Source organism: Dicentrarchus labrax, unplaced genomic scaffold (assembly GCF_905237075.1).
Source record: "Dicentrarchus labrax unplaced genomic scaffold, dlabrax2021, whole genome shotgun sequence".
Lineage (NCBI taxonomy): Eukaryota > Metazoa > Chordata > Actinopteri > Moronidae > Dicentrarchus > Dicentrarchus labrax.
In genome coordinates this window covers 19,822,806-19,842,254 of record NW_026136702.1, presented here as the reverse complement: position 1 = coordinate 19,842,254, position 19,449 = coordinate 19,822,806, and the positions used below count along the sequence as shown (strand labels likewise).

At 42.2% G+C, this 19,449-nt stretch overlaps 1 protein-coding gene and 1 long non-coding RNA gene across 2 annotated transcripts in view; one reads left to right on the top strand and one right to left on the bottom strand.

The window, feature by feature from the left end:
* Positions 1-19,449, bottom strand: part of LOC127371813 (uncharacterized) — a 402,823-nt gene that overhangs the window by 220,744 nt on the left and 162,630 nt on the right. The gene's annotated exons all lie outside the window — the stretch shown is intronic.
* The window catches only part of cdh11 (cadherin 11, type 2, OB-cadherin (osteoblast)), an 87,190-nt gene continuing 72,772 nt past the window's right edge, over positions 5,032-19,449 (top strand). The window contains exon 1 of the mRNA XM_051414821.1: positions 5,032-5,580. The gene's annotated coding sequence lies outside the window, so the exon portion shown is untranslated. The remainder of the gene's footprint in view (positions 5,581-19,449) is intronic.

Below are 19,449 nucleotides of genomic sequence, written 5' to 3'. Positions count from 1 at the left end.
TGTGGGCTTTATATAGAGCACATGTAGGCGAGTGGCGTGCAAGGTGGAAGATGATAGCAATACAATGCTATGATGTTGTTGAGAATTACATCTGTACTACTGAGAAGGAATACATTGATCCTCGTCTTTTTATTTGCAGAATCTTATTTAAAAAACTCTTCAAATACATTTTGTAACCGATATTAACCTTTTGTATTGTAGTTATGCCATCGTGCATTCTGTAACAGGTTTCTCAATTGCAACGATGAAATGATACGTGAGTCTCAAGTTGCACAAATGTAATTATTTCACCCTGAATGAAATTTCCTTCCGCCATTTATTAAAATGTCACTTTTACCCAGAACAAAAAAGGAAGGGAACAAAGTAAGTTGGTGACGTCCACTCTTCTGAATAACTCCACTCTCAGGCCATGATAAGGAAAGACACTGAAAATGCCTCATGATCCTGAACAACTTGCAGGGTTAACTGACAGATTGAAGTATGAATTAGAATGTAAATAACACACTCAGGTCTCTGTCTGTATAGTCAGTGGAGCATATTCATGTAAGCAAGCTGTGTGTGTTTCTTCTCTCATGTCCAATCACCCAGAATGGATGGTAACCAAACTTATGTTTAAATATCCTTAGTCATGACTGACTCAGCCTCACACACACACACACACACACACACACACACACACACACACACACACACACACACACACACACACACACACAGTTGTCTAAAACAGTGTGGTATGCAGCGTTAGAGGTGTTAATACTTTCTGACTGAGCAGTGACATCATCAAGGCGAAGAGGGGAAAAGATCTCTCTCATTCTGTCGTTTCCTCTCTCATCTTTTATATCGCATGGTCTTGCAGTATTTTAGTTAAAATTGATTTTAAGCTTGAGTTCCTGTTGTTTTCAATATGTCCTGGTGTCCGTATTTGTGTGTGTGTGTGTGTGTGTGTGTGTGTGTGTGTGTGTGTGTGTGTGTGTGTGTGTGTGTGTGTGTGTGTGTGTGTGTGTGTGTGTGTGCATCCTGTGGGTGGCCCAGCTCTGGGTGAATATTGCCTTACTGTTTGGGGTTTGTGGGTCAGTGTGTTCAACAACAGAATCGTCTTTCGACTCCAGACCTCTCGGAACTGCTACCTCAGCTGAATGTTTACAACATGAGACTGCAGGCTCTCATTGAGGCCATCACACACAGCATTATACTGTACTCTCCCCTTTGTGCAATGTTTCAGTTTCAAAGGCTCTTCGTGACATACATTAATGTAAGCGCCATGCCTGCTGAGAGACGCAGTTTGCTTTAAGGTTTAGAGAGCGAGCTTGTGGTCCAAACATTGTGGTTTAAATCTGCGGGTGGGTAAATCATCATTTTTCCTTTAATAATTACTTTGTTTACTCCTCTTTTTGCTAACCATAGAGTTATTTTACACAGTGCTTGCCATGGTCCATGGCTCTCTAATGGAATTCTATAAGGCAAATGGACACCTAAGAAAGTCCGCCCCAAAGGCATCCAAAGCATGTTTTTTTTAGCATAATGATACTCTAACAATTCATGTGTGTACTTTATTTTCTATGAAACCATGACCTGAGAGCCCTCAAAGGCCTGGAATTCAGTAATTTTTTTTTTGGCAGGGAAAGGCCACTTTGGCTTAAATGTATTGCAGAATTGTGGTGAAATTTCAGGGTACCAAGGCCAAAACTACCCAACAGTATAAAAACTGAGCAAACCTTAAACGTCTACAGCAGTAAAGTGCAACATACACATTATTGCAGCAGTAACATTCATCCAAAAACATCCGCAACTCTGAAACGTATTTGGGAGACCTCTGGTTTTAGGATATTTTAACTGTCATTAGCCTGACTCGTAGCTGCTAACAAGCCAGCTTCAACTCTGAGGAGTACAAGAAGATGCCAAAGTAACAATACATAAAGGAGGACATTTTGTTTATTTTGTCTGGCAGCACACACAACACACAGCCTTTCAGTAACTTGCAGCCTGAGTTATCTACACATTTTATGGTTGATTGAAGTTGATGTAACTACCCCTCTGTTAACACTACACCAAAGATGCTCACAACATTAACTTTCTGAGCCGTCTCTGGTTGCACATATATTTCCGAGAGTGTGAGGAATATTGTGCTGCAGTTGATGTCCACCATGTTGACAGAGACACTGGGAAACATGAGTTTGTTTATTTGCTGCGTCATTTTATAGTAGCTGTATATGAGGAAATTCGTAGGCCGCAATCCATTTCAAAACAGGGCACGCCAAACTGGCTAAGGGGTTAGTTAAAATCATTAAAATAATTAAAATTAGACGGGACTTTACAGCCACACTCCGGGGCACGGTGGGCCGTGGTGATCATTCCTTGCCCTGCCCTGACAATATAAGCTGCATTACTTTACTCTGCAGTGCATGTTGACAACTAGCCAGTTAGCAAAGAATAAACAAGTACATGTCAAAGCAACAGCGGAGGCACCATTAAAACTGACAGAGAGAGATCAGAAAATAAGGTTCATGATGAAAATGGCCGGAGGTACGTTTTAAAGTCACGTGGGATGAATCTATGAGTAAAATGATACACTACGGTCAAGCAATTTGTATTTAGTAAAATTGTAGACGTATGATGACCCTCAGTGGAAATCTCAGATCAGCTAGCTGTGTATTTCTGTCTTGACCAGAGTGAATAATTGACTCTTTTGACTGCTTACACTCCAAGACCTCTGACTACAACCTGCCCGTTTATCTATAGCAATGAAGACGTCCCAGACAAGCTCAGGAGCTTTGGACAGCAATTAAACTGGGCTGTATCAGCCTCTCACAGTAAGTTGCTGGGATGCCAAACTGATGTCCTCTCAGCTGCTCTCAAACTGCTCCAGTGGAACTCAAATTGATACCGGAAGTAAGTAATAACATACAGAAGGGAGTTCCTGGTACTGCGGGATGTACTGTAACTGTGTATAGCATGTATAGCAATCATCTTTCATATTATTACTTAACTAATTCAATGTCTACTACAACATTTTGAATTTTAAAGTAAACTTTTGTTGTAGTTTTTTAAACAAAAAATGATCCCATTAAGTGCACCAAGAAAAACCCCTAATGTTTTCTGCTCTACTTATTTTCCGGGGTGAAAAATGGTGAAACAGTTCCATCCTCACTCAGCGCCAGTGAGGAAGGTGTGTGCACGTATAAGCTTTAAAAAACCATGAAATTCCTGTCTTTGAAGAGGAGAAACAAATCAATTCCTCTTTTAGTTCTTAGCATTGCCTTGGCGCCCCTTGCACTTGCAGGCTTCGGCACAGAATAAAAAAATTAAAAAAACTAGATATGAGGAGCAGGTAGTGTGCATTAAGAATTTTAAATACAGTAATTTATTGAAGCTAATTTCTAATCTGTCTGCATACCAGACACTCTGAAATGAAGAGACTGTGTGCTAAAAAGGGGATGCAGTTGTTTACATGTTCATTCGTTATGGCCAAAAATACCCTCTAATTACATTTGACAACCTGCCCTTTATCTTAATCTAATTATGTCATTTTGCATCCAAAGTAATAAAGGCCTGCTGAATGCCATAATGAAAATGTGTATTATCATCTACTGTTCCTCACTGGATGAAAGCCCCTGCTGTCCCTGTTGCGAATGAGCACTAAATCAAAGTTTTTTTAAACCTCTTCCATGAACGCCCCCTAAAACACACACAGAACATTAGAAAAAGGGACTGCTGTCAGCCACTCACAACTGACATCAGACATTGCTGCTTTAAAAGAAAAAAAAAAAAAAAAAGGTTTTCTGAAATTTCTCAATGTGGTACACAAGTAAACATGTTGTCCTCAAAGTTGACATGTTAGAAGCTGTAGCTCAAACTGCTGAAAAAAGGGCTGAAATTCTGGATAAACATAAAACAATGCCATTAGTTGTATTCTTGAAATGAAAACCTGCATGTAATGTCACTAACTTTGTATCAGCCTTCCAGGAACAGTGTTTAATCAGAAAAAAACATTCACAAGAACCCAAGTAATCTCCTTAGGGTGCAATATTGGGTAATTCTTGTACAATGTTTTCATATGGGAGCAGGTGTACAGTAAGGCTTGCATGACACATCAACACAATAATCCACACATCACATGAAAGCTTTAAATGTCTCTGCAAAGATACATGTAAGAAGCAAATGAGTCAGGTTCTGACGCAAAAGAGTCTATGGAGCATCAAATATGCATGAATAAATAAAAAGTGTTGCTTTAGTGAATACTTCTGCAAGACATAGATGAACAGTCACAAACTATCTGTTTCACCTGACTGAAATGATGATGAGATTGACACTGAGAAGAGTTTTTCCTCCTCTCACATCATTGGCCAGGTGATATTTTAAATGGGACTTTTGTTCAACCAATCAGATCTCAGAAAAAAGGGTCTTCCACAGCCGCCCCTCCCTCCACACTCCCCTCCTCTCCTCTCATTGGCTGCATATGAGATTCTAAACGTGTTCTGGCAGTGGTTGGATGCTGCTCTCAGCCAATGAGCAAGCAGCAACTGTTGCATTTGTCTACCCCCTCCTGCAGGGGTTCCTCTGCTGCTCAGTCTGGATTTGGCATCAGAAGGTGTACAGTGTGACACCAAAGGGGACATATGGGACCCTAAACTCTTCCTCATTATATAAAAGACATCATACGCAGCACAAGTGCTCTTTATAAACACTATCAGAGATTTTAATAAATATATTCTTCACTGTAGGCTGTAATATTCTATCAGCTCTGTGGATGTTTAAAGTATCTGTTATCAGATCTCATTAAGTAGAGGATTTTATTCATCCTCTGTGTTGCCTAAACTTATCCCCACAGTCAGATGACAGGCTATTTAAATAGCATCCTAATAACAAAAGTATTAAATGATCACTATGGAAAGCCCGCATAGAAAGTGAGAGGAGAGAGAGGGTTACACTAGTTTCCAACGCCCTCCATCGGCAGCGACATCTCTCTCTCTCTCTCTCTCTCTCTCACTCACTCACTCACTCTCATTGCTGCTGCTGCGCGCCCGATCATCTTCCCTCACTCCGCTTCCGAGGCTCTTGGAGGGAGGACGGATAAACGCCGCTGACGGTACCGGATTTGATACCCAAAGGAGGGAGGGATGTTACGGTGATTTCCCTCTTTTCTCTCCCGACACTCACCTCCTCAAAACCAACACCAACAACACTCCTCTTCATCACTTCAATCTCGGAACCTTATCAAGACGCACTACTGCTCTATCTTTTTTTTTTTTTTTTTTACCCTCTCTTTTTTCTACTCATCTTTGAACCCGCTTGGCCGGTTGGGTATTTCTGCCTCTGCGCTCCAGCGGATAAAAACAGGAGAGAGAACATTTTGGGTTTGAGGAGAACCGACTTGGCTCTGCTTTGGTTTTATTTTTTAACCCTCCTCTTCTCCAAGCGCACACAAACAGAAAAACTGGGTTTTCAATCAGTGGATGTGTTGGACATCTGTTAAAAGAAGCAATACTAGTTGAGAGAAGTGCTCGTTCTCTGCTGGCTTATGTATTGGGGAAATTTCCTTGGAGAGACGGGCTGCGCACGGAGTCTCTCACTTCCAAGGTAAGGACCGCTTGAGTTAAAGGACTGGGATTTTGTCGCTGTTACCTCAACACAGTCCCATTCATCTCTTCTCTCCCCCCTCCCTCCAGTCTGTTTCTATCCCCTCTTTCTGTCCGTGCGTCTCCCTCTGCAGATGCTTTAATGAGCGTAAAACAGGCGAGAGAGAACGAGGTGAAATGTTTCGGTCCTCGGGATGCTGGGGAGATTATGGTCCGTCACTGGGTGAATCCAAACTGCATATGAATTAAAAAAGGTCACCGAGACAGGATGTCGGACTTTGTTATGCATGAGCAAATCAGAAATAAGCCGTGGAAACCCCACACAGCCGTTGCGCATTAGCGATAGTAACTAAATATGAAGACTTGGTTGTTTTTGTTGTGCTGCTGGCTGTTAACAGTGCAGACTTTCTTCGCACCTAGGAGCCACTGGATGACGGTTGGTTGTGCGGTTTGCACCTAACACAGACTGTATTTTTTCCCGTTTCCAGCACAGTGTGTATCAATGTGTGTGTCTGCGTATTTGCGCTCCTTTGGTGTGCGCGTCTGAGAGCTTGCGTTTGTGTGTGTGCGCGCGCTGTGTGTGTGTGTGTGTGTGTGTGTGTGTGTGTGTGTGTGTCTGGCCACGTATAGTGGCTAATCTCGGCGAGGGCTCTCTTTCGCTGTCTCGGTGCCTCCGCGCAACGGCAGCGCACAACTTTTCTTTTGGATCACCGTCAACACAGACTTAGTGTGTTTGTGAGTGTGTGAGAGAGAGAGAGGGGGGTGTGTGTGTGTGTGTGTGTGTGTGTGTGTGTGTGTGTGTGTGTGTGTGTGTGTGTGTGTGTGTGTGTGTGTGTTTCACGGTCAAATCCCAGCTTTCACTAAACCTATGGATTCGCTCAATAATTCAAAAGAGTCGTTACTTTTGGAGCACCAGCAACATTTGTGTTTATTTGGCATTCTCCCAGAAAGTGTTTTTACACATCTCCCGTTCAGTCAGTAAAGTGTAGCCTATCTCTACAGTTGAAATGATCAACCACGACCCTCTTTTCATTATCGCGTTGTGGAATTAAGATCTTGAAACGTGAACCCCTACGGACTCCACACGGTTTAGTATTCAGTCCATTTGAATACTTGAACCAGCGCTGCGTCCTTGCCCTCTCCGTGTGCGCCAGGGCTGGTGAAACTGCATGAAAATTGCATGCAGATCACTTGCCCGTAGGCTCATTCACGCTCATTCTGCACTCAATTAGGTCCGTGCGTTTGGCTTATCGTCCCTGTAGGGCCACATTAGATCATTTTTTAATTGTTGCACAGACATCTGCTGAGATCTTCCGAAAACGTGTCCTTGCGGTTTGAGTCTCTGAGTGTGCTGGTCTGATATGAATAATTATGGATGGATGGAGTACTGAGCTGCTGCTGAGTCGTTTTCAACGGAGAGTAAGTGAGTTATCGGTGTATAATTTGGGCAGCTGCAATTCCGCTGCGTTTTCAATGGGGGAGCGGGGGAGAGAGAGAGAGAGAGAGAGAGAGAGAGAGAGAGGCGTAGACTGGAGGGCTGTACAGTCTTTGGTATTCATGGCACAGCTCAAGATTGCTGCTCTCAAGCAAGCAATAATCTCTCTCCCTCTCGCTCTCCACCTCTCCCTCCTCTGTCTCCCACACTGTTGCGCTATGAAATGTCTCCCCTCTCTCCCCCCAGTCCCTTCTACCTCACTCCCCCCCATTGCATTTCATCTTCCACCTCTTTCTCCCACTCCTCTTCCTCTCATTCTCCCTCAGTCTTCCCATCTCTCGCTCTCTCTCTCTCTCTCTCTCTCTCTCTCTGCACTCTTCAGTCTTGTGGGAGCCATTGAGAAAATCATTTGCTGTTGTTGTGTTTTATTCGACAGGGGGTTCTTACCAGCCAGGCTTGGCTGCTTTGCAGTGCTGTTTCTTGCAGTGCCTTTTGAAAAAAAAAAAAAACAAAAAAAAAAAAAAAAAGGTCTGCAGTCAACAGTAGAGATAAATATGCACAGAGAGATCCTTGAGAGGTACTAGCTCCAGTTTGGTAAATAGAAGAGAAGGTTTGTAACTTCTTGTGTTACATCTTAAAAGAGGAAAAGCCTTTTTTTTTGGTCTCCCTTGTTTTCAGTGTTGCAACAGTGTTGTTGTAGTTTTCTGAAACATTTCCTTGTTACGTGGTTACTTTTCAGACAGCGCTTCACTGTTTATTTTCGCCCCCTACATTTTACTAATTAGCCTACAGACCAGTCAGCATTGCAGAGAAGAAAAGCAGAATTCCCCTTATTTCTTTTTTGGTACTGTGAGTTTACATTGTGGTTCAGTGGCCACTTGAAAGACACATCAAGAAAAAAAAAATGTCCCTAATTTTTCATGTGTTGAGTTGTTTTGCTTCTTGTATGGGCTCTATGATTGAGCTTAACATCAGAGCCTTCTCACAGTGGCGCCACAAAAAAAAGGGGGGTTTTGTAAAGTGCAGTATTGCCACAATTTGTGCTTTTCGATGTGTGCTTAATTCAGAAATTAATTCTTCTTGCTACAGTATTTCAGTCACATAACTCAGTTTGCATAGAGGAGAGGATCAAGAGGCAAGAAAGAGGAGCCGGGGAGGAAATGAGGGGAGAGAGGAGACGAGAGGAGAGACAACAGGACAGGAGATCGCAGCAGCAGAGACGAAAAAAAGAAGAGCATGACTCCTATCAGAATATGAGGAGCAGGCAGGGGAGGAGGGAGGAGGTAGAAGGGGGCAGCGTGACTTCTATCAGCAACGTTTTTCGTCTCACTCTTTTATGAGAGCCACTGCTGTCTGAGCTGAAACGAGACCTGCAGCCAGAAACTGCTTGTCTTCACTTAGCCATCTCAGGGACGAACATAGCTCCCTTTTAGGTTCCCACAAAAGTGTGGTTTTATGTCTGGGAAAGTGATTGTATACCTTAAAAGCAGGGCAGAAACACAGAATCCCCTTGTACCAGTACATCTTTGTGCTATTTAGGGTGAGCAGTATACAGAAACCTGGCTTGGATGTCAGATGAAAGCGGGGTGGGTGAGATATCAGATTTTTCACTGATGTTCAGCCAAGACATCGCACAGAAACTGACACAGAAATGTCGTCAGATTTGTTGGATCCGTGGAAGAGGTTTCGGGACCTGGCATTGGAAATATTCTGCTCTGTGGCTGTGTTCCTTATAGTTTGTAGAGAAATAATTAAGCCTGCGAACACGTACACTCCTTAAACAGTGTTTGAAAAGACACATCTAGGCCAGTGAATGATGTTGTATTCAAGTCAAGCTGCGCACTCTAATCAAGGTTACAGAGTACTTTGTGTTTGTGGGACTTTTTATATACAATAATAATTCATAATAGCATAGTCAGGTGATCTGTTTATAAAAGATCAGGTCTCATATTGATTTTAGATTAGGTTCTTTTCCTCTTTACACCCTTCATCTTTTAGCAAAGCAACGTAAAACTTTTGAAATAGTCATGTGGTTTACACTGATAGACTTTGCAGGAAAATCAAACAACATATGCAGATGAGGAGTGTGGTTTGCATAAAACATTAAATGTATATGCTTATGTCATGGTTTTTACTTGGACGGCTGACTTTGACTGGCTGTGAGCCATTTTTAAAGATGTTATTGCTAAAGCCGTGTTGATATTTTTTCCACATTCTTGAAATGTGCAGGGTTGAATTTTGAAGAAAAAAAAAAAAAAAAACTCCTCTGCTGGAATGAGTTTAAAGGCAACTGACTCCAAACACTGCTGACATAGCTCACCAGGGAGGCAGGGAGATAGAGGGATTAATTTATTACACTGTAATCGTTATATTTATATTTAATTAGGCGCCAGCTGCTGATTCTCATAAGTCTTGGCATTGTAAACTAGTTTCTGTGAAAGAGGGAAAAGAGACATTGGAAAGAGAAACAGAGGGACATGTTGAAGATGAGGAGATCAAATTCAAATGGAAGACAGAAGGAGAAAAAAAGAGGGGGATGGATGAGAGAGGTACTGGACCTTTCCTAGGTGACGACAGAGGGAGCTGTTGGGCTTCGCCTCAGCCACGACTGCTCTGCTCTGGCTTTTTTCTTTCTTCTGCTCTTTCTTTCTAATTCTCTCCAAATCTCTCTTTGTGCGTTTCTCTCCCTCTCTATCTCTCCCTCTCTCTTTCTCTCTCTCTCTGTGTCTCCGAGAGGGCCAGTCAGAGAGATGGAGAGGTAGTTAGGCTCCCCAGGGATGCAGGATTCAATCTGCACGGCACACACACACACACAGACACACACACACACACACACACACACACACACACACACACACACACACACACACACACACACACACACACACACACACACACGTTGAGTCTGTCTGGATAAGCATGTCCAGCGTGACTGGCTTCTGTTACCTTCAGATTCACATTACCTCCCAGGGGGGGGCATAAAGAAGGTGGGGGGTGTTGAGGGAGAACTGAGTTGGTTTCTCCTTGTGCCTGCTTTATTTTGCTTTCCCCCCAGTCCCGGGGTCCATGGGTTCGATAGACAACAGAGTCAGTGTAACAGACAGCAAGTTAAACTTTCTCTTCTCTCTCTCTTTCACTTTTCCTTGAGTCTTCTCATCCCCTTTCCTGCTCTCCACAGTTCTTCTTCGGTTCTTCTTCTTTGTCCCACCCCTTACTCTTCTCCTTGTCTACTGAAGAAAAACATAATGGGAGGCCAGGTAGATGTTACACTGATTTATAATTTCCGGTGGCAGTGTGATGGGATTATAACTCTAATCTCCGGCCTCAACCAGATTAAATGACGGACTCAGTAATTAGTGTTTTTGACCTCTAATCGCTTTACTTGCCCTCAAGAGAAAAAATACAGTGGCTGATTTGTCTGCATTTAACGAGGGGTGAGGTGGGTGGGGAAATGATTTCCTGGGTATTGGTGCATTTGAGGAGAACTGAGAGAGCACAGGTGGTTCACTGTTGTCTCTTCGTGCCGGGTTTCACTTCCTTGGCCTTTAAGCATGGAGTTTGTATGTTGCTTGTTCTTGTGCTCATGTGGTTTCACTCAGTCCTCCAGCATTCTGCACTTTAGTGGCATAAAGGATATAGCACATGGACTGGATAAGTTAAATTACCCACAAGTCCAACATTAAACCAAGAGGCATACATTAAACAGTCCGTAAGATGGAAAATGCTTTTCCTTTCCGGGCACAGAAACAAACCAGTAACAGTGTAATTTGTGAATATGTCCCGTGCTCTTATTGCTTGATGAGGAAAGTCACATTGAAGTAATTTAAGTAGTGCAAGTGTAAACTAGATAGATGAACATAAGGACTTTGAGACAGGAAAACAACGGCACAAATAAAATCAGAAAACAACAAGGACACCACTTTGAGAAATAAAGCGTGGCGGCACAGAGACACTCCAGCATCATTTAAACGTCGACTTTTAAAGCTGATTTGCGTTTCATCACCCCTCATCCTGGGAACAAAATGCCAGAAGCTGCAAAGCGTTGGCTTTTAATATTGAAGCTTTGTTAGTTGTTCTCCAGGAGCTGCTCTTCAGTTAGTTGGTGACCTTTTTCGCCCAAACATTAGAGAGAGAACAGACTGCGTGGATTTATTGCCAGACGATGAGGCGCGGGGTAACTGTGATAATGGTGGAACCTGGATCAATGTTAATTCAGGATTAATGAGCGATTTAATCGATTTCACTATCGATGATCAGAATGCAGTGTTGACAGTGTTATTGATCGGATTGAAATGAGAATTGATTACTCCAGATAGGGAGCGATATCGATCAAAGCTGCGCCTCGTGTTCTTGTAAATATACAGTGTTTTGACCACGTATGTGTATATTCACGTGTGTGTGTGTTTGTGTGTGTGCACCTAAGCTTACTCTTCCACAAATGGAACCCTGTATGTGAGAGTAACTGTAGTGCCAATGGGATTTTCCAAGTGTATATACTGTGCTGAATTTTATGATTGTGTGTGTGTGTGTGTGGGATGCATGTGTGTGTGTGTGTGTGTTTGTGTGCGTCTGTGTGCACGCGTGTGTGTGTGTGTGTGTGTGTGTGTGCGTTAGAGAGAGCACATATCTGTGTAATCCGGTGTAATTTGTTTTCTGTGACAGTCGTTAGGTGCAGTCAGGTGGTTTGTGGTCTCATGATACCCACCAGTCACATGAGAGGAAGACAAGCAAGGTTGTTTTTTACAGCCAATTTTAACAGATATATTTTCTGTGCTATGGTAGACAGTATTCAGCAGGGAGAGACACTGAAAAACAGCGAAGGAGAGAGAAAGAGAGGGAATATGAGATGAAGGTCAAGAACAAAGTTCGCATCACTTATGAATTTCAGGAAGTTTTCTCTGCATTCTTCCATCAGCTTCGTATAAAACTGCTCCAGACTGGGGTCAGTGATTTTTTTTAGGGGGTTTGTTTTAATGCCAATTAATAATTCACAGCTGAAAGGCTTCTGGTTTGACAGATTTTGTATGAAGTACAGTAGAATCAGTGAGAAAGAAAGGAAGAAGGAAAGAGAGGCTAGTTTTTGCGTGCAGGTCAAGGAGAGATTTAATGAGTCGTTTGCTTCTCATTATTCAGGATAATAATTAACAGTGCGTGTGTGTGTGTGTGTGTGTGTGTGTGTGTGTGTGTGTGTGTGTGTGTGTGTGTGTGTGTGTGTGTGTGTGTTCATTTTCTCTCTGGAGCCACCAGTGAAGCGGTCTCAACTCTCTCTCCTCTCATCCTTTCCCGCATTTTATACGAAGATTATTTTCAATATCAATTTATCTCTTGGATATTTGTTTCAAATATCATTCAAATAATTCAGTAAATAAATAGTTTAGAAAATGCATGGAAATAGAAAAAAAGTTGATGTCCTCAAACTGTTCTTTCACTGTATTTTTTTTGGCAAATCCCTTCAACAAACTTTATTTTTATTTATTTTCTATCAATCAAGCAACCTCTCTTTCACTCTGTCACCTTCATCCTTTTATCCACCCCTCTATCATTTATCTCCACTAAGCTTGCCAGTAAGTGAGTCTCAAACTCACACACACACAGACACACACGTTTTGGGTGTGTATTTGCAGACGGTGTGTTGTTGATTACCATAATTAACATGGTTATGTTAATTGTAGAGAGTTAATTTTGCTGATGGAACACATTTTTAAAGGTGAACTCTATGGACAGACGGCTACTGCCTCAGGCTTCAGTGTGTGTGTATGTTTGCGTGCGTTTACGTTTGCACAGTGTGCGCATACATACATGCATGCATGCATTCATACCATCTGAGTGCGTGTTCTGTCCACGTTAGCGGCTGACAGACTGGCTCCAAACAGGTGTGTATCACCTGGAAATAGAGTTTTGTTTGCAGCGCACATGCTGACACAGACACACACAGTGATGCTGAAACCAGAGGCTGAACAACCTGTCATAAGGTCGTAAGAAAGAAATACACACACACACACACACACACACACACACACACACACACACACACACACACACACACACACACACACACACACACACACACACACACACACACACACACACACACACACACCCTTTGTGGTCAGCCAAAACAGCAAATGCTGCATAGAGCTTATCTGATTATGAGCAGGGTTAGATAGAGGACTCTGCATCGTTGGTGTGGATGAAGAGACAAGCAGATAAACAGACTGATAGATAGTTCAACAAAAAAAAAAAAGTGGCGTCCTGGTGGCTCGCCAGTCTAAAAAAACATGTAACTGTGACCCCTGTCTGGCCATGAACATTTGTCATAAGTCCCTCCCCACACATTTTTCCTTTGTTTTGCCACAGTTTAGACTAACAAGAAAGTGAGAAATTAATCCCTGACACGGTGCACCGAGGACAGAAATAGCTACATAATGAACATATAGCTTAAAGGCAAAATGCATGACAAATTGTTATGATGTGTGGTGTCCAATGTCATGGTGAGAGGAGGGGCTTTGCTGACTTTCTTGCTGGAAATAAGTGGCATAATCTCCCTGTTTAAAGTCTCAGCTTGTTTTTCTAGCTACATTATTTATTACAGTATCTTCAGTATCTTTGGCTCCCCAGTGTTTCCTAGTTCCTAAAGAAAAAGCCTTCAGTGTTTTTTGTAGTGCCTTCCAAGGAGGCCAGAGAGTAATGGCTATAGTATTTGGACTGATTTACCGGTAAAATCATTTTGTAGGTTATATTATTTTGAGAGATTTCACAAAAATAGGGCCATGGCAGCCAATTTTTCAAGCAAGAGAATGGTTGTTTGTCCTGTCTGCTGTGGTATGGAGCTGGTTATGACAGCCTGACTGAGAGAAGTACAAGCTCATTCTTTTGCTTGCATTGTGGTGTGATAGCGTGTCTGGTAATGGGTGTGTTTACCTGTGTTTAAAGCAAATGAATGCCATTAGACACAGACAATCAGAAAGCGTCTTTGTCTGTGTTTGGACAATTACGTGACGAGTTAAGGAGTTAAAAATGTGTATAGCTTTGGAAATTGCAGTCTATTTTTTCCGTGGATATCAGTATCACTTGGATAAATATGAGAAGAGGCTTCTTAGTCACACATATTTTAATGTTTCAAAGTGTGTATGTGTATTTCTAACATGAACCAGTCAGTATGCTGGCAGGGCCTGCTCTTGATGTCAAAGTAATGCTTTGATCACACTGGGACTTATCTAGTAGTTCTCATCCTCCGCTGTCTCTTCCTCTCTCGTCCTCTCCGTCCGCTCTACTCTCCTCTTTCCACTTCTTTCTTTCCTCCGTCCCCTGTCCTCTCTTCTTATCCCTCCTCCCTCCTACCATTCTCTCCAGCTGTCCTCTTCAGTATGCCTCAGCCCTCTCCTCGCCTTCTCCCCCTCACTTCTGTATTTATCCTGACTGTAGTGTAGACGAACAGAACGCACTTACTCACCTGAAAAATGTTCCAAAAATAAACCAAACCACCACTTTTTTTGTTGTTGTTGAGTTTTAACGATAAACAACAAATGTATGTCTTGTCAAGCAGTACAATGTTTGCTAAATTAAGCAACCGGGCAGGAATGCATGGATGATGATGTCTATTTTTTTCATTGCATAATAAATGCGTTCACTAATGAGCTATAGAAGAGGCCTTGAGATTATATCACTACTGTCTTAGCTGTACACTAAACACACAAACAGAACATTTTACAGGCTCTGATGACGGCGTAGCGGCAGATGATGGCTCAACCGCATGCACACACATGGAGAGAAATAGAGATAACAGTGCACTCTGACACACACATATCTCACACACAAAAAGCCTGTTTTCTTTTCTACAAGACAGAGCATTACTGCAAGGTTGACCTCTTTACCATAATAACCTCTTTCCATTTTGCTTCCCTCTGTCTCCTCCTGTGTGTTTCCTTATTTTTTCGCCGTCCGTTCTCTCTCCCCGTTATCACTCTCACTCATTCCCACACTCCCTTTTTGCATCTTTCCTTCTTTCTGATTCTTTTTCCGTCCTCTCCTTCTGTCTCTTTCTAGCCGCGCTTCACCGACCGTGACACTTATAATGGTGTAATATGATTAAACATGACTGCTGCTTCTTCGTTGGACAGTATTAATTTCACTTTTTTCCATGCGCCCGGCTTGAGTCCAGTATATGTCTTTGCCCGCTCTATGCCTTAATCCCTGACCGTGACTCAGAGACTAGAGTAGCACTTATAGCAACCTCTCTCTCTTCTTCTTTCTGATTTTGTCAGCCTGTCCTGTAAGTTGTTGCTGTTGTTGTTAGTTTTTCTATTCTCTATCTTTTATCTGTGTAACTTCTTCTAAATGGTTTCCATTTCTCATTCTCTGTCTGCCTTCATCTCACATGCAGTTGCAGCTGTGACTGCATTGACCTTTTTGGTGAAAGGAGAAGCAGTGAACGACAGCTATCTCCCCCTCAAGGACTGGCTAATTGTTATTTCACTATCGAAGGCCCTAGCTGCGTACAGGGCGAGTTGGGAGGACTGATGCAAGGCAGATACTGAAAGCTTTCAGATACAGATATACAGATGGAGTTCACCGACACCTTTGTTCACGCTACCATTTATCCATGTATGAAATGTAATTAACACTTCATCTCAACTAGTTGTGGTCGCTTTGTATTTCAGCAGTGAATATGAGTGAATGTGGAAACATTTTAAAATAAGCGTAAAAATCATATACTAAAAGCATGACATTTATTGCAGAATTTATCATGAATTGATATTAATCAGAAATGTGTACAACCCAGTCATCCAGTTGGAGTTATTTTCAATCCAAGTAGCAGTTGCTTTGAGTCATTTTCATACGTTGTATGTGTTTTCAATGTTGTTATGTGGAATGACATCAAATTCGTCACAGCCATGTTTATTTTTATTGTGATGATATGAAAGCAAGTGCCATCAACACTGTTTATATTCTACTGGCAAGGTTGAACAAACGAGGTCACATTGTGTGTGTGTGTGTGTGTGTGTGTGTGTGTGTGTGTGTGTGTGTGTTCATATTCAAGTGCTAAAGCTGACCATGCAAGGTCAGTGTGTAGCCTGTGTGTGTATTTGTGTGCAACATGTCCATTCACCTGAACATGAGCATTGCACCAGAACAACAAATAAAAGTCATTGCAGGCGGTCTGTCAGTGTGTGTCCGTCTCACCTAAAGGTGCGTGCATGCATAATCACTCTGGGCTCTTTGTGTGTAAGTTTAAACATGTATTTTGTTCGTGCGCTTATCTTTTATGAGAACCAGGTGTCTCCACAACCATAGCAAGACCTGGAAATTCCTCCAAATAGCAGACAAGGTGTAAGATTGAAAGTGAAATGAAGCATTAGGTAGAGTTGAGGTTTGGTGGTGAAGGATACAGTAAGGATTAGGAGTTTATAAAGTGGAGCCTACTCTGTGGAAAGTCCTTACAAATATACTGTAATAATAGTACAAATGTGTGTGTGTGTGTGTGTGTGTGTGTGTGTGTGTATGTATGTGTGTGTGTGTGTGTGTGTGTGTGTGTATATGTATATGTATATGTATGTGTGTGTGTGTGTGTGTCTGTGTCTGTGTCTGTGTCTGTGTCAAGGGCCAGGCATACAGGGGTAAATACATCACCGCTTGTCTAGAGAGCTGTTTTGACCTTTTTATATGAGAAAATAGTCTTGATGTTTTATTCACAGAGCATGCTAATATTTTATTCAACAAGGCAATGCACCAATCTTTAAGAGCAGTTTAGAGCAATAAGAGCTGCATGTCACCAGATTTCACTCTCAAGATGAAAAGAAAGATATCAAAGAAAATATCTCACTGTGACATTTGAATGCAAGATAAACTCCTCTCATTTTTGAGGATTTCCATTTTCTATTTATTCTTCAGATACAGTATTTGTCTGATGGTTTTATTCCGAGCAACTTGCACTCAGCGGAGAAGCACAGGTTCCGTTGCTTAAGGACACTTCACCGTGCAGTGCGGCTGGTGTCGCTGGTGTGGAGTACCAGGTTTGGAAATATTACCTCTCACCTGCAAGCTGTAGTTTTTAATGCTTTTATTTTCCTTTCTCGAAAGAGTCTGTACAGCAGATGCAAAGAGGTTTTTATCGTCTTCAAGGATACAATGGGGCTCCCAATGTCATGAAGAATGAATTATCTTTAAGCCATTTCTCAAAGAATATAGAAAGTACTTATTTTGATCCAATATGAAAGTCCTAGCACTAACGCAGACATGTGGTCAACAAATCTACAAAAGAAACAGGGCAAATACATTGTCAGGATGGTTGTCTATCAACAAACATGCATCAGTTTGAGGGACCTTTGGCAAAGGGAACTACTTTTGCAGCTTTGTTGAGATATGTGATTCATATAGGGGTCTTTGGTTAGGGGTACATTTAAGGAACCAACAGTGCAGACTCACTGAGGTATGTGATTGCAGCTTAGAACAACAAAGGGCTCTCTGTGTCAACCTGGAGAAAGAAGGGAGGGGATTTGGCCTCAACAACCATGTGGGGCTGGTAGGGGGGTGGGGGGTTATTATCAAGTATCCAGCGCGTCCATGCATTGGTTTGGAGCGGGATGAGGGGGTAACAGAAAACAGGGAGGGAAATGAGAATGAAGGGAGAGAGCAGAGGGGATCGGTTCGCAGGGGAGGATGTTTTGGCACAATGACCCTTGTGTCCTCCAGTTTGTCATTGAGTCGAGTGTTTGTCGGTGGTTTGCGGGTGAGGGGTGGGAGAGGGTGATTCAGAGGGGTAATTAGGGTCATTACACATGCATGGTAGGTGTAATGGTCTGCAACATTGCTAATCAATTCCTCCCTCTTACCTCAATGCCCACCCCCTTCCCGTCAGCACACCAGAACCCATTCACTGTCATAATGCTTAATCCGACATCATTTATTAACAGTTTGAAAAAAAGGTTGATGGCTACTTTTTCCGATACAGCTGATGAAGGTACACAGGTGGCTGTCAATACATTTGCTTAAAATTGCCTATATTGTCAAAGCCTACAAGTACAAATGTCACATACAGATCAATACCATATTGAATTGAGGCCCTTCAAGCATTTATTTTGTCAAGCGTTATATTTTGTGTATTAGCAAAAGGATCAAGGGTCAAATCGATCGACAATCCAATCACACTGGCAAACATATTATAGCTTCTGGTCTTAAAAGTACAACCACAAAAACAAGGCATATCTGTGCTTTTTTACATGTTTTTATGTTATAGATCCTAATCTTATATTCTATTCAATGTTAAGCTGTCCAGTTAGAACAGCTGACATGAGAGAAGAGCTCGCTATTAAATTTTAATGAAGTTATTACCTATCCTGAGGCCTTTACTTACAAGGAAATAAAGCACTTGATGGTGCACATACTGCTTTGAGATCAAACCCATTATTGCACTTTATCATTATGAATAAAAACTCATTCAAAGCTATTAAACCACTAATGACTTCTAGGTGAACAGATCATGACCTGCCTTTGAGTCTGAATGTTCAGCCAGAAAGGTCTCCATGGGCTAATGTCAATGTAAACGGTGTGTGTCAGTTACTGGATAAATGGGGGGGGGGTGTACATCCCAGGCTGAAGGGTGGTCTTTAAAGGCTTACTGGCATCCACTAAGACCCTGTGTTATGCCCCTTGCCTCCTCAATAGAGCAAAGCTAATCTGGGTCTGTTTAGGTCTGCTTCTTTCGTCTCTTGGGCGACTGTCCCCCTCCCTCTCTCTCTCTTTCCCATCAACCTAAGCGACTCACTGTCTCGCTCAAGGACACTTTGACTGGACACGAGTGTTGATGGACACACTGTATATTGCAGTGAAAGAAGTGTTGACCTTTGAGCCAGAGACTCGTCTTTCAAAACACTTAATGAAAACGTGTTCCCAGTGTACAGATGACTCCATCAAGCTCCGTCTGTCTGACTCTGACTAATGTCTGCCTCTCCGTGCACACTTCCCCTCACCATTACTTTTGGCTGCCATGTTTAAGGAAAACAAAGATTGTGTCCAATTCCATAATACATACTCATGTACAAATAGTATATACATGCTATAAAGATGACCTGATGACAGAGAATTCATGAAAAAAGAAAAACAAGATTTCTCCAGTGTTTGATGCTGCATTGCGCACTTAAGTTGCTTGCTAATAAGAAATAATGATTTTTGTGTCGTAAAAGATAAGCTGACCAAGAATTCTTCACAAAATTGTGCTTTTCCTTCAACTTAACACATTGAAATGATACTTTTCTACTCGAATGTCTATCAGGACATGTGAATCCAATGAAAATAAAAGCTGTGTCTGGTAAATATATGCATCTTTCTCTCTCCGTCTCACTACCTTGTCTTTCTCTCTCCTTCACTGGCTCCCCAAGGGTCATGGTGTCAGCTGTTGGACAATAGGACAGCTGTATCCAGATCAGCCAAAGAGCT